The following is an 11,678-nucleotide window of genomic DNA, read 5'->3' as shown; positions in this document are numbered from 1 at the left end:
CTTCCTGCCAACAAGCAGGGCTTTTGGCACTACACTAAACAGGAATGACATTCATGATATACTATATCCTGCTGTATACTCGTGAAATTCATGCCTCCAATAAGTGCAGGAAGTGGCTCTGACAAGTATCTTGAGGTTGCCATTCCTACATGGCTTTTTGAAAAGTGCTCTGCTTAACATAGATGGACAAAGAGGGACTAATGCACGCTGATTACGTGAGTGTTGAAGACAGCAAGTTCAAAGTTGCTCATCACTCTTAACCATAGTTTCAAATGTCTGCTTTACGGATTAGCCACAGCAAATTGGACTGTCTTCTCCTGTAACAAATTATTAACAGAATATCTAGGACCTCTTGAGGGCTTAGTATGTCCTGCACACTGTTCTAGGTGATAGGAATAAAGCAGTGAATAAAACAGATCAAAATCCCTGCCCTTTGGAGCAAGCCAGTGTGTGGTAGTGAAATACGTACACAGGTTGTTAAATGGTGATAAGTTTAAGGGAGAGAACATAGCACGGAAGATGCATAGGAGATGTTGGGGTGGGGTACAAACATTACACAAAGACTTTGAAGAAAATCTTGGAGAAGGTCGGGAAGCAAGCTGATGCTCTGGAGAAGACCAGTCCACACCAACTGCAAATCAAGTGCAAAGGCAATGAGAGGAGAACACAGCTATGTGTTCAAGGAAGAGAATGGAGGCCAGTATGCCGGAGCAGCAAGCATGAGAAGGAGTGGAAGACAGCGAAGTGACAGGCCCCGATTTATGGAGGACTGGTAGATCAGGGTAACAACTAGGCTGTTCACTCTGTGTGACATGGTAAGCCACCTGCGGATTATAGAATCATAGGCTGACTGACTGCTGAACTGTGAACTGACTTCAAGTGGACTGAAGCAGGAATACCCTTTAGGAGAGATGATAGGACCAAAATAGTGGTAGGTTGGGAAGATTGGTTGAGAAATGGTTAAATTCAGGGAACTGTTGGTGTTGCTGACAGAGTTCCTAACAAGTTGTCTGTGAAGTTTGAAAGGGTGAGCTCTGTATGGCACCAAAATTTTTAGCTTGAGGAGTTGGAGGAGTTGCTTGTGAGGGGAGAATATTGGGCGCTGGATACAGACTACGTAAGCTTGAGATGCCTATTAAGGATCCAAGTGTAAATGTCAATTAGTTGGATAGATGAGTCTAGAGTTGAAGAGAAGTCTAGACTTGAGAAAAATGTGGGAGTCACCAATGTTTCTGAGTGTCCTCACCATCCCAACTCTTGATACCCAAACACAGGACTGAAGAGATTCCCATAAACGTCCTCCTACTTATTTTTCAAAACTCAGGAACCAAAATGATGTTGGATGATATGGTGCGCCTCACTATCTGAAATTTCAGTATTCAAATTAGGTATTGAAGAGATTTGGATATTAAAGGATACTTATTGCTTGAGGACAAGATATTTAAAGCCATTAGACTATATGAATGAATGCAGATAGAAAAGAAATTAAGTCCCTGGGACTCTCCAACATTTCATGGTCATGGAGATGAAGGTATGCTTAAAAAAAAAAAAGGATAGAGGAGGAATGGCCAGAAAAAAATCAGATTAATATGATCCTTGGATTTAGCAACATGGAGATAATTGGTGACCTTGAGAACGGCAGTTCTGGTGGTTTAGTGGAAAGAAGACATACTTGGTTAATCTCATGAAAACTACGAATCTTCTTCCCCCCAGAATGCCTGTGTATATATATATATCCACAATTTCACATATAATTTCACAGGGGTTTCATGGACTCCAGAAGCCTATTCACAGCCCCATAAAGGATCCATTGATCTCAGTTTAAAAGTCCCTGGAGAGGCCGGCTGGTGGTGCAGTGGTTAAGGGCACACGTTCTGCTTTGGCAGCCTAGGGTTTGCCAGTTTGGATCCCGGGTGCAGACATGGCACCACTCGTCAAGCCATGCTGTGGTAGGCATCCCACACCTAAAGCAGAGGAAGATGGGCACGGATGTTAGCTCAGGGCCAGTCTTCCTCAGCAAAAAGAGGAGGATTGGCGGCAGATGTTAGCTCGGAGTTAATCTTCCTGAAAAAAAAAAAAAATCCCTGGAAATAGTTGATTGTGGGGAGTGAGGGGATTAGAAAACTGAGTGGGGAGGGTAGGTCAAAGGCAGGAAAGAAATAATTTGTACCTTTTACTTTTATGCTATTCAAATATCTTAAACATCTGCATATCGTCCCTTTTCAATAAAAAAGTTAATTAGGTGCCGGCCCATGGCGGAGTGGTTAAGTTTGCACACTCCGCTTTGGCGGCCCTGGGTTTCGCCAGTACAGATCCTGGGCGGGGACATGGCACCGCTCATCAGGCCATGCTGAGGCGGTGTCCCACATGCCACAACTAGAAGGACTCACAACTAAAAGTATACAACCATGTGCTGGGGGGCTTGGGGGAGAAAAAGGAAAAATAAAATCTTTAAAAAAAACACGTTAATTAAAACTTCATTGAAGTTTCTATCAACACACCCTTTAATACTTAATTAACTCTGTGTGTGTGTATGTGTTTGCGTGAGAAAGAGAGAGAGAGAGAGTTTATATTTTATTTCCTCTAACACACAAAGCTCTTTAGTGCCTTAGAATCTTTGCACATTTTTTTTCTGTCTGCCTGGAATGTTTCTCTCCACTCTGCCTTTGCATTGAATGCTAATTCTTTCTCCTTTAAGTCTCAATTCAGGTGTCACCAATTTAGAAAGGTTTTCCTGTCAGACACTGTTACCCACCTCCCTGCCCCCGACAGCCATTCTCTGCTGCTTGCCCACTAACGAAACCCTAACTTTGTTGGGCAGACAGCTCAGGAAGTGCTTCTTGCTCCCCAGTTCCAGGGGATGAGCCTTCATTGTTTTAAGACTGTCATGGGATTGGGTAAGGGACAGCCATGTGACCAAGGTCTGGTTAGCGAAAAATTGGGGAAGTATGTTGGGATTTCCGGGGAAAATTCTCCCTGATAGAAAAGGAGCAGCAAGGGGAAGAGTCCCAGGTGGTTGGGTCAGTGTAGGACGTCTGGAGTTGTAGCAGCCATCTGGGAACCAAGTGGGGAAAGCCAAGGGGATTGCAGAGAAGCCAAACCAGGGTTCGGACATCCTCTTGTTACTTAAATGATCCAACCCTGCTACCACCTATGTCCAGGCTTTTTTTAGGTGAGTGAATAAGTGTCTTTCCTTTTTATGCCATCTTTGGTTGGTGTTCTGTTACTTCCAGCTGAAAGTTCCTACTGATCCACTCTCCCTCACTACTCAATCTAAAGGAATAGATTGTCTTGCCCCCCGCGCTGCCTGCAGCTCGTACTCTCTCTGCTCCTTATCTGTTTCTTTCATAACCCATATCACAACTTGCAATTTATATATATAGACACATATATATTTATACACAAATGCAGTATGTACCTATTCATATATGTATAAGTGTGTGTGTATATATATATATGTACATATATGGTATTTGTTATTCTCTTGTCTCTTGTCACCATTGTACTCCAGCAGCTAGCATCCTGCCTGGTACAATAAATATCTGTTGAATAAGTTGAGCAATCAGTTGAATCTGTTGAGCAATTGAGGGAATGATGGAATGGATGAGCAAACACATCAGTCTCCCTGTGCTAACCGAACACTCCTTGAGGATGGTGTACATGTTCTATATCCTCAAAATGTAAAATGCAGTACCTGGCCCTTAACCTATACATAGTAAACAGTTGTTAAATAGTTCTGTCCACCTGAGTCTCAGACTGCCAACAGTATCTCTGTGTTATGAAGGATTCTGGCTTAACCAAAGAGTAGGAAGGAAGCTTTAAAAACAGGAAAACCAAAAATGCACAATTTCTAGACCAAGGTTTGTTCCATTGCAGCTATTTTCCTTTATTCTCTTGGGTGTACATATTTGTGAACCTGTACTAATTCATACAACTTTAGGTAATTGGAGTATAATATACTACTATGTCCAAGAAAAAAATTATTTGTACTTGTGCATAATCTCTTATTCTTCATTTCAGTACCTCCCTCATTTTATATAAGAATTTTTAGCTGTATGTATATACGCACTATATTTTTTTAAAATATAAGAAAGAGCTACAAAGGAAGTAGGAGAAACCTATACATCTCTCCCAGGATTTTAAGATTCATAAAATGGTCTGTCAGCTCTATTTGTGTGTGTGTGTGTGTGTGAGGAAGATTGGCCCTGAGCTAATATCTCTTGCCTCTTTTTGCTTGAGGAAGACTGTCACTGAGCTAACGTCTGTGCCAATCTTCCTCTATTTTATGTGGGATGCCGCCACAGCATAGCTTGAGGAACAATGCTATGTCCACACCTGGGATCCAAACCTGCGAACCCCAGGCCGCCGAAGTGGAGTATGCGAACTTAAACACTAGGCCACTGGGCTGGCCCCTGTCAGCTCTATTTTTAATTTCAAACGCACAAAACCAACTCAGGTCTAATGGCAAACCATCTATTGGGTAACAGTACAAGCTTTGGGGATGGACTGACTCGATTAAAAGGCTCCACCACTAAAAATCTCAGCAGCCTTCAGCAAGTTACTTAACTCTGCATTGAGCCTCAGTTTCCTCATTTGTAAAACAGAGACACTAATAGTGGATACAACCAGAATTACAGGGAAGATGCATGACATAACAAATGTACAGTACTTGGTGACAGACCCATAGTGAGAGCTCAAAAATGTGAAGTGTATTATTTTAATTCAAATGTAAATTTTTAATCTTACTCAAATTTCTCCTCAAACCTAGTATATGTTTTTCTTTATATTTACCTGGAACTCTACTTAACTAAGAAATTATTCATATTTATGAGAGAAATTATCTGTGATTAACCACAATCTAATTACATCTTTATGATATAATCACTCAAAAATAACTTCAATAGTTCACCACTTACTGACCTTGTTAAAAAAATTTCAATAAACCTTAGATGATTTTTTTCTCTTTCCCCAATATTTATGGGAGGCAGCCAGCTTCATCAGGGTCCAGCGTAGTCAAAGTTAAGGAAGAGGTCAGCATGCCTGACGACTGGTTACCAGGAGTATTGAGCAAATAAGTAAATACATTGAGCTTAATGAGAACTAGATTTCTTACTGTTAGAGAAGGAAGCTACAACCGTGGAAAGGGGAAGGCCAGAATGAGCTTTGTAGTGTTTGACAGGAATTGGAGGTACTGGTGTGAACACATTGTTTTCAATAGATAAATAAGTAGAGAAATAGAGGCGTATGTACATTTATATGTTTGTGTGTAAGTATATAGTGATAGTTCATTAGCAATGAACACACCTAGTGTCCAGATCTTTGTTTCTAAACACCATACCGCACTAAAAGGAACCGGAGCTCCTTGGAGAAATGGCTGGTTCCAGGGGTAGGGCATGGAAAGTACAAGGTGAGTATGGTACATCTTGCTATGGTACAAAGTAAGGAAGTATTCCAAGAATCATGGGAACAGGTCAAAAGGACAGAGAACCCAGTTTGAAGGGGGTCCCACTGGATAAATCTGGGATAATTTGAGCATTAAATAATGATGGTAATAGATCATTACCTATTGAATAAAATAGGAATCTATGGATGCATTATGATGTAAATAAATGAATTAATGGATAAATGGAGAGAAGAGAAAGTGCTTCCCTATGATAGAATGCCACTATAAACATAGAAAGAATGATGGGACTAGAAAAATCACCATTTGGCAACCGTCAGAGCAACAACTGATTCACACAAGAATCGTCAATAGATGCTAAAAATGGTGAAATTTTGTAGAGGATTGAGACATTTACCTGGTTTCATAAGACACTTACCAATTACAAAAGGAAAAATATTATAACTTCACAGTGAAGGAAACTGGCAGACACCACCTGAACCAAGTGATCAAAGTCAACAATGCCAGTAATGGGACAGATCAACAATGCATGCCACACGATAAGAACATAGTTCACTTCTGTGACATTCCTGTCAAAAACACTTGACTTAAATCTGATCATGAGGAAACATCAGACAAATCCAAACTGAGAAGCAGTCTACAAAAGAGCTGGCCTGTGCTTTCAAAACCCGTCGAGGTTGTGACAGATAAGGAAAATTTTAGGAACTGTTCTAGATTGAAGGAGACTAAAGGGACATGACAAATATATGCAACACATGATCCTGTACATTATTGGGGCAATTGGCAAAATTTGAATAGGGTTTTTGGATTAGATGGTAGTATTATTCAATATTAAATTATTGATCTGGATGGTTATATGTAGGAGATTGTCCTTATTTTTAGGAAATACATACTAAGGTATTTAGGGATAATTGGGCATCATGTCTGCAACTTCCTTTCAAAAGAGAAAGAGAACATACAGTACACGTGGTAAAGTGACAACAATAGGGGAAATTGGTAAAGGGTATACAGGAGTTCTTTGCACTATTCTTTAAACTTTTCTGTTAGTGAAATTATTTCAAAATTTTAAAAAACACACAGATATAGTTCATGGCCTATGACAAGTTTTTGATATAACAGTAGAGACAATATCTTTATAAAGATCAAACAGGGTTTACTAATTTATTAATGTGCTGACTAGAGATATGGCTCCATTTCCAATCTCATCTTCTGAGCCTACAAGGCCTGGGAGTCTAATAAAAGCACAGAAGACACTGACATTCAAACATAAAACATACACTACAATACATTCAGAAGAATAGTGGTAACATCACTTCTAGATCCCCTGTGAGTCTTAGTTGGAAGAAACTGGGGAAGACTCATTGCTCAGTAAGACTCCTGGAGCACAAAGGAACCAAAGTCTTAAAAAGACAGAGTAAAGACCAGAGATGCTAGAAAATTTTCATTTATCTTGGAGAATTTTAGGATACAGTTTGGATTAGGGTAAAATTCAATAAAGAACCATTTCTAAAAATTTTACTGGAGTATGATGTACTTACAGAAATGCATAGGGGCCAGCCCAGTGGCGCAGCGTTAAGTGCGCACGTTTCGCTCTAGCGGCCCGGGTTCGCTGGCCCGGATCTCGGGTGCCGACATGGCACTGCTTGGCACGCGATGCTGTGGTAGGCGTCCCACATGTAAAGTGGAGGAAGATGGGCACAGATGTTAGCTCAGGGCCAGTCTTCCTCAGCAAGAAGAGGAGGATTGGCAGCATATGTTAGCTCAGGGCCAATCTTCCTCAAAAAAAGAAAGAAAGAAACGCATGTAAATCATGTGTAGAGCTTGACAGATTATGACAAAGTGGATACACCTGTGTAACCACCACCCAGCTCATGAACCGGAACCCTGAAAGCAGCCCAGAAGCTCTTCTCCATGCAGTCTCCAATCGCCACCATTTCCTAATCCCACAGATGACCATTCTCTTGACTTCCTGCACCAGAGCTTAGTTTTACCATTTCTTGTAATACTTTAAATTGCTCAGGGGTTTTAACATTGAATTTTACTTCTAAAATTAGACTTCACTTTTTCTTTTGTTTTTCTGAATACAAATAATTCATACCCAAGGTAGAAATTCTGAGAGTTCACTACTGGTTTTAAAACTTTGACAAGTGGCATAGTCCAGTTCTGGAAAAGCCATTTAACAAATGGTGAATTTCACAGCTCAGCTTTAAAAGTTCTATCCTTTGGTTTCCATTAGCCAATTTATACTGATTCCATAAAGTTATTAAACATCTATGATGAGCCATAGCAATATGCTAATAATGTCTTAGTAGCACAATGAAATTATGTTCCCACATGACAACATCAGATAAATGAAGTTAAAATGAGCCATTGTCTACTTAAACACAAGTTAAACGTAATTACTGGTTTCACACTCAGCCTGAGTAAGCAAATATTACTTGCAGTCAGTGACTCGAGAATTAACTTAGTAAAGATGAAAGTAAAGAGGTAGTAAAGATGAAAATGGCAACATGGGACAACTGGTCAGAGCAGAAGGGTGCTCCCATTTATGGATCTCTGCTCATTCTCTGCTTCTTCTACCGGGGGATGAGACAAAGTCCAATAAGCTTTTGAGAAAATAAAAAGGCGGAGGTCAGAAGAAGAATTCTGTCTGATAGTATACCTCCAAAAGTGTGAACAAGCCATGTGATTTTCCAAGCTTAACTGTTAGCCAGAAAGAATCAGAACAGTCTTTCAACAACAGTGAAGACATTAACTTGTATAAATTTAGGTGTTCTTAGGTCCCATGAAGGCTCTCTAGCTGCGTACATCCTGCTTGAATCTCCATTCTGTAGCTATAGCAGCTATATTCATGGAACATCTAACCAATTTCCATCAGTTAAGAAGTGCAATCCGTAAACAATCCAGCCTCCAAGTCGGCTTTCTAGATCTACCAGGCAGTTAAATATAACCTTGGCAACTGTTTTGAGTAGCTGAAATTCTAAGTGCCATAAACTGTTTTTTAAAATCTGGGAATGAGCGTTAGATCAAAGACTGTAAGTCAAATCTAAAAGAAACGCATTCCTTGCATAAAGATATATGCACACCTATGTTTGTTGCGGCATTATTCACAACAGCCAAGACTTGGAAACAACCTAAGTGCCCATCAAGGGATGAATGGATGAAGAAGATGTGGAATATATACACAATGGAATACTACTATGCTTTAAACAAACATGAAATCTTGCTATTTGTGACAACATAGATGGACCTTGAGGGGATTATGCTAAGCAAAATCAGTCAGAGGGAGAAAGTCAAATATCATGTGATCTCACTCATAAATAGAAGATAAAGACAACAACAACAACAACATACACATAGATACAATGATTAGATTGCTGGTTATCAGAGGCAAGAGGAAGAGGGAGGAGAGCGAAAGCGATGACTTTCACGTGTGTTTGGGGATGGATAGTAATTAGTCTCTGGGTGATGAACATGATATAATCTACATAGAAATCGAAATATAATGATGTACACCTGAAATTTATATAATGCTATAAACCAATGTTATCTCAATGTAAAAAAAAAAAAAAAGAAAAGAAACGCATTCCTGATTCGTGAGAATCTTGACCTAAGTACAGAAAGTCCTGTAGGGAAAGGAATAAAGAAATGAATGTTGCTGACCTCTAGTGCTTCACAGGAGAACTACATTTCCCACTCAACAAACCCCAAGCAGAGAGGACCGGTACCAAAAACCACTGGCTTGCTAGTCACCTATGCCCCTGGTATGAGGAGAATAAGGAGGCAAGTTTGACTCTTTTAAATTCATTGTAATCATTGGGCTGGCCCCGTGGCTGAGTGGTTAAGTCCGCGCGCTCCGCTGCAAGTCGGCCCAGTGTTTCATTGGTTCGAATCCTGGGCGTGGGCATGGCACTACTCATCAAACCACGCTGAGGCAGCATCCCCCAGGCCACAACTAGAAAGACCCACAACAAAGGATATGCAACTATGTATCGGGGGGCTTTGGGGAGAAAAAGCGAAAAAAAAGAATCTTTAACTTCATTGTGATCATTGATATGTTTTGATGTATTGCTGTCATCTTATATGTTTATTTTCTGTTCACCATGATTTTTCTTTGCTTCTCTTCTCTCCTGTCTTCTGTTCAATTAATATTATTTTCTTTATTTCCTCTTGACTGTCTTGGAAGCTATGAATTACATTTCTATTTGTTTAGTAGTTATACGTACACTGCTTTTATACATTCCAAATAAAATTTTCTAACAAAATCCTAAGCTATTTACAGTCTTAATCTTCGTCCTAAGTGAGACCTGACTCCTCCTCCTGAATTGGAGGTGGGCATGATTGCCCTGAGGGTTGATTCTTTTCCCATTGCCAGGGATAAAGTCACAAAATGGGGTCCAGTTGGGGTCAGTAAAACATGAAAAGGAATCTTTTGAGACTTTATGCGAATTGCTAAAGCCATCTTGCTAGAAACCTGGGGATAAGGCCTACTCTGAAGATGGAAAACAGGGAATTATTAAGAACCTGGGTCCTTGTTGACAGTTTTGAGCCCCTGAATCAATAAACTATGAGCTCTGCCCTACTTGAGGCCTTCCTGTTACAAGACAAAACACTTTCACATACTTTAAGCCAGTTTTGAGTCATCCCAAATGACATACCTTTATATTCCCTTTTATTTTTACCTAAAATTTTAGTTTCATCTTTTATTTCTGCACAAAAAGCTGTTTTAATAGTCAGTAGCAAGTAGCCATTGGTAAATGAAGATTTACCGATATATTTTTCTAATATTAGTGCATGTCATTGTTGATTATATCCCACTCCTTTCCACTGGGTTAATTTTTTTTTGGCCAAGTATATTCTTTAGTTAGTTCTTTCAGTAAGGGTCCCTGGGTGGGACCATCTCTTATTCATTACATAAATAAAAATCTCTTTATCTTTTCCTCCTTCTAGAAAGACAGTTTAGCTGGATATAGAATTCTAAGTTGACAGTTATTTCTTAGCAAATTGAACCTTACTCCATTGTCTTTTGCTATCTGTTATTGTTCAGAGGAATGTTGTCAAATTGCTTTCCATTGTAGGTTTTGTGTCTTTTCTCTCTAGTAGCTTATATAATTTCTTTATCCTTGATGTCCTACAGTTTCACTGCACTGTGTCCAAGTGACTGTTTATTTTTATTTATCCTGTATGGCATTCAGTGTGCACGTTTGTTCTAAGGATTTGCATCTTTCTTCAATTCTAGAATATGTTCAAACATCATGTTGAATGCAGTATTACTTCCTTACAGTTCCTCTGCTCTAAACGTTTGTAACTCCTATTACACACTTATGTTGAAGCCCTTCAATCTATTCTCCATGTTTTTCAATTGTTCATTTTTTCTGCTTTTCTCTTACTAATGAGTTATTCACCCAGAATACAACATAACATTCCAATTCACTAAATCTCTTTCCACTGAGACTTGCCTAGGATTCATGACATCTATGGAGTGTTTATTCAATAATTGTATTTTTAATTTCTAGGACTTCTAACTTGTTCTTTAAATACTTACCTATTACCATTTCATTTCTGACTACTTTTATTTCATAATTTCTTATTCTTTGAAAATAGATATCTTTCCTTAATGTCTTTGAATATTCTAAACATACTTATTTTTAAGTTATTATCAGGTCATCCCGTTATTTTCATTTCAGTTGCAGTGAATTCATCTCTTGATGCTGATTTTGTCAGTTGTCTTTCTTTTGGTTAGGATTTCCTGTATGTTTTGGAAGCTTAACTTACAAGTTCCTCATGGACATTTTTTCCCCACACACGTACTTCTCCCTCCCTGATGGTTTTGTGGCAGCCTCTACTCAATCCTCCAGGAACTCAAAGCAGAAACAAGTCTTGAAAGTTAACATGAGAGTCTGTTTCCACAGTTAAATTTGGGAGACAGGAAATCCAGGTGCCAACTGAAAGGGTAGCTGGATTTAGGTCTGGATTCAATGTTGTGTCTGTTCCCTAAGTATATGGCATTCATGGATGGGTGGTTGGGTTTTTTTGGTGGTTACAAACTCCAGACTGCCTCTGTCTGTTTCTGGATCCATAGCCCAGCAAGATTACAGCTCTCTGTTTCTGGTCAACATAAATATTTATCTTATCTTGGAATGTGGATATGTAATTTTAATCTTTTCTTATTAATTCTACCAAACAAAGGGAGTGGCATCAAAGTGTGTACGATGCTATCTTGACCAGAAATCAGTTTCATTCACATTTTTTTAAAAGCCTATATATTGGTCCTTTG

This window comes from Equus asinus, chromosome 21 (genome assembly GCF_041296235.1).
Source record: "Equus asinus isolate D_3611 breed Donkey chromosome 21, EquAss-T2T_v2, whole genome shotgun sequence".
Taxonomy (NCBI): Eukaryota; Metazoa; Chordata; class Mammalia; order Perissodactyla; family Equidae; genus Equus; species Equus asinus.
This window is presented reverse-complemented; position numbering follows the sequence as displayed.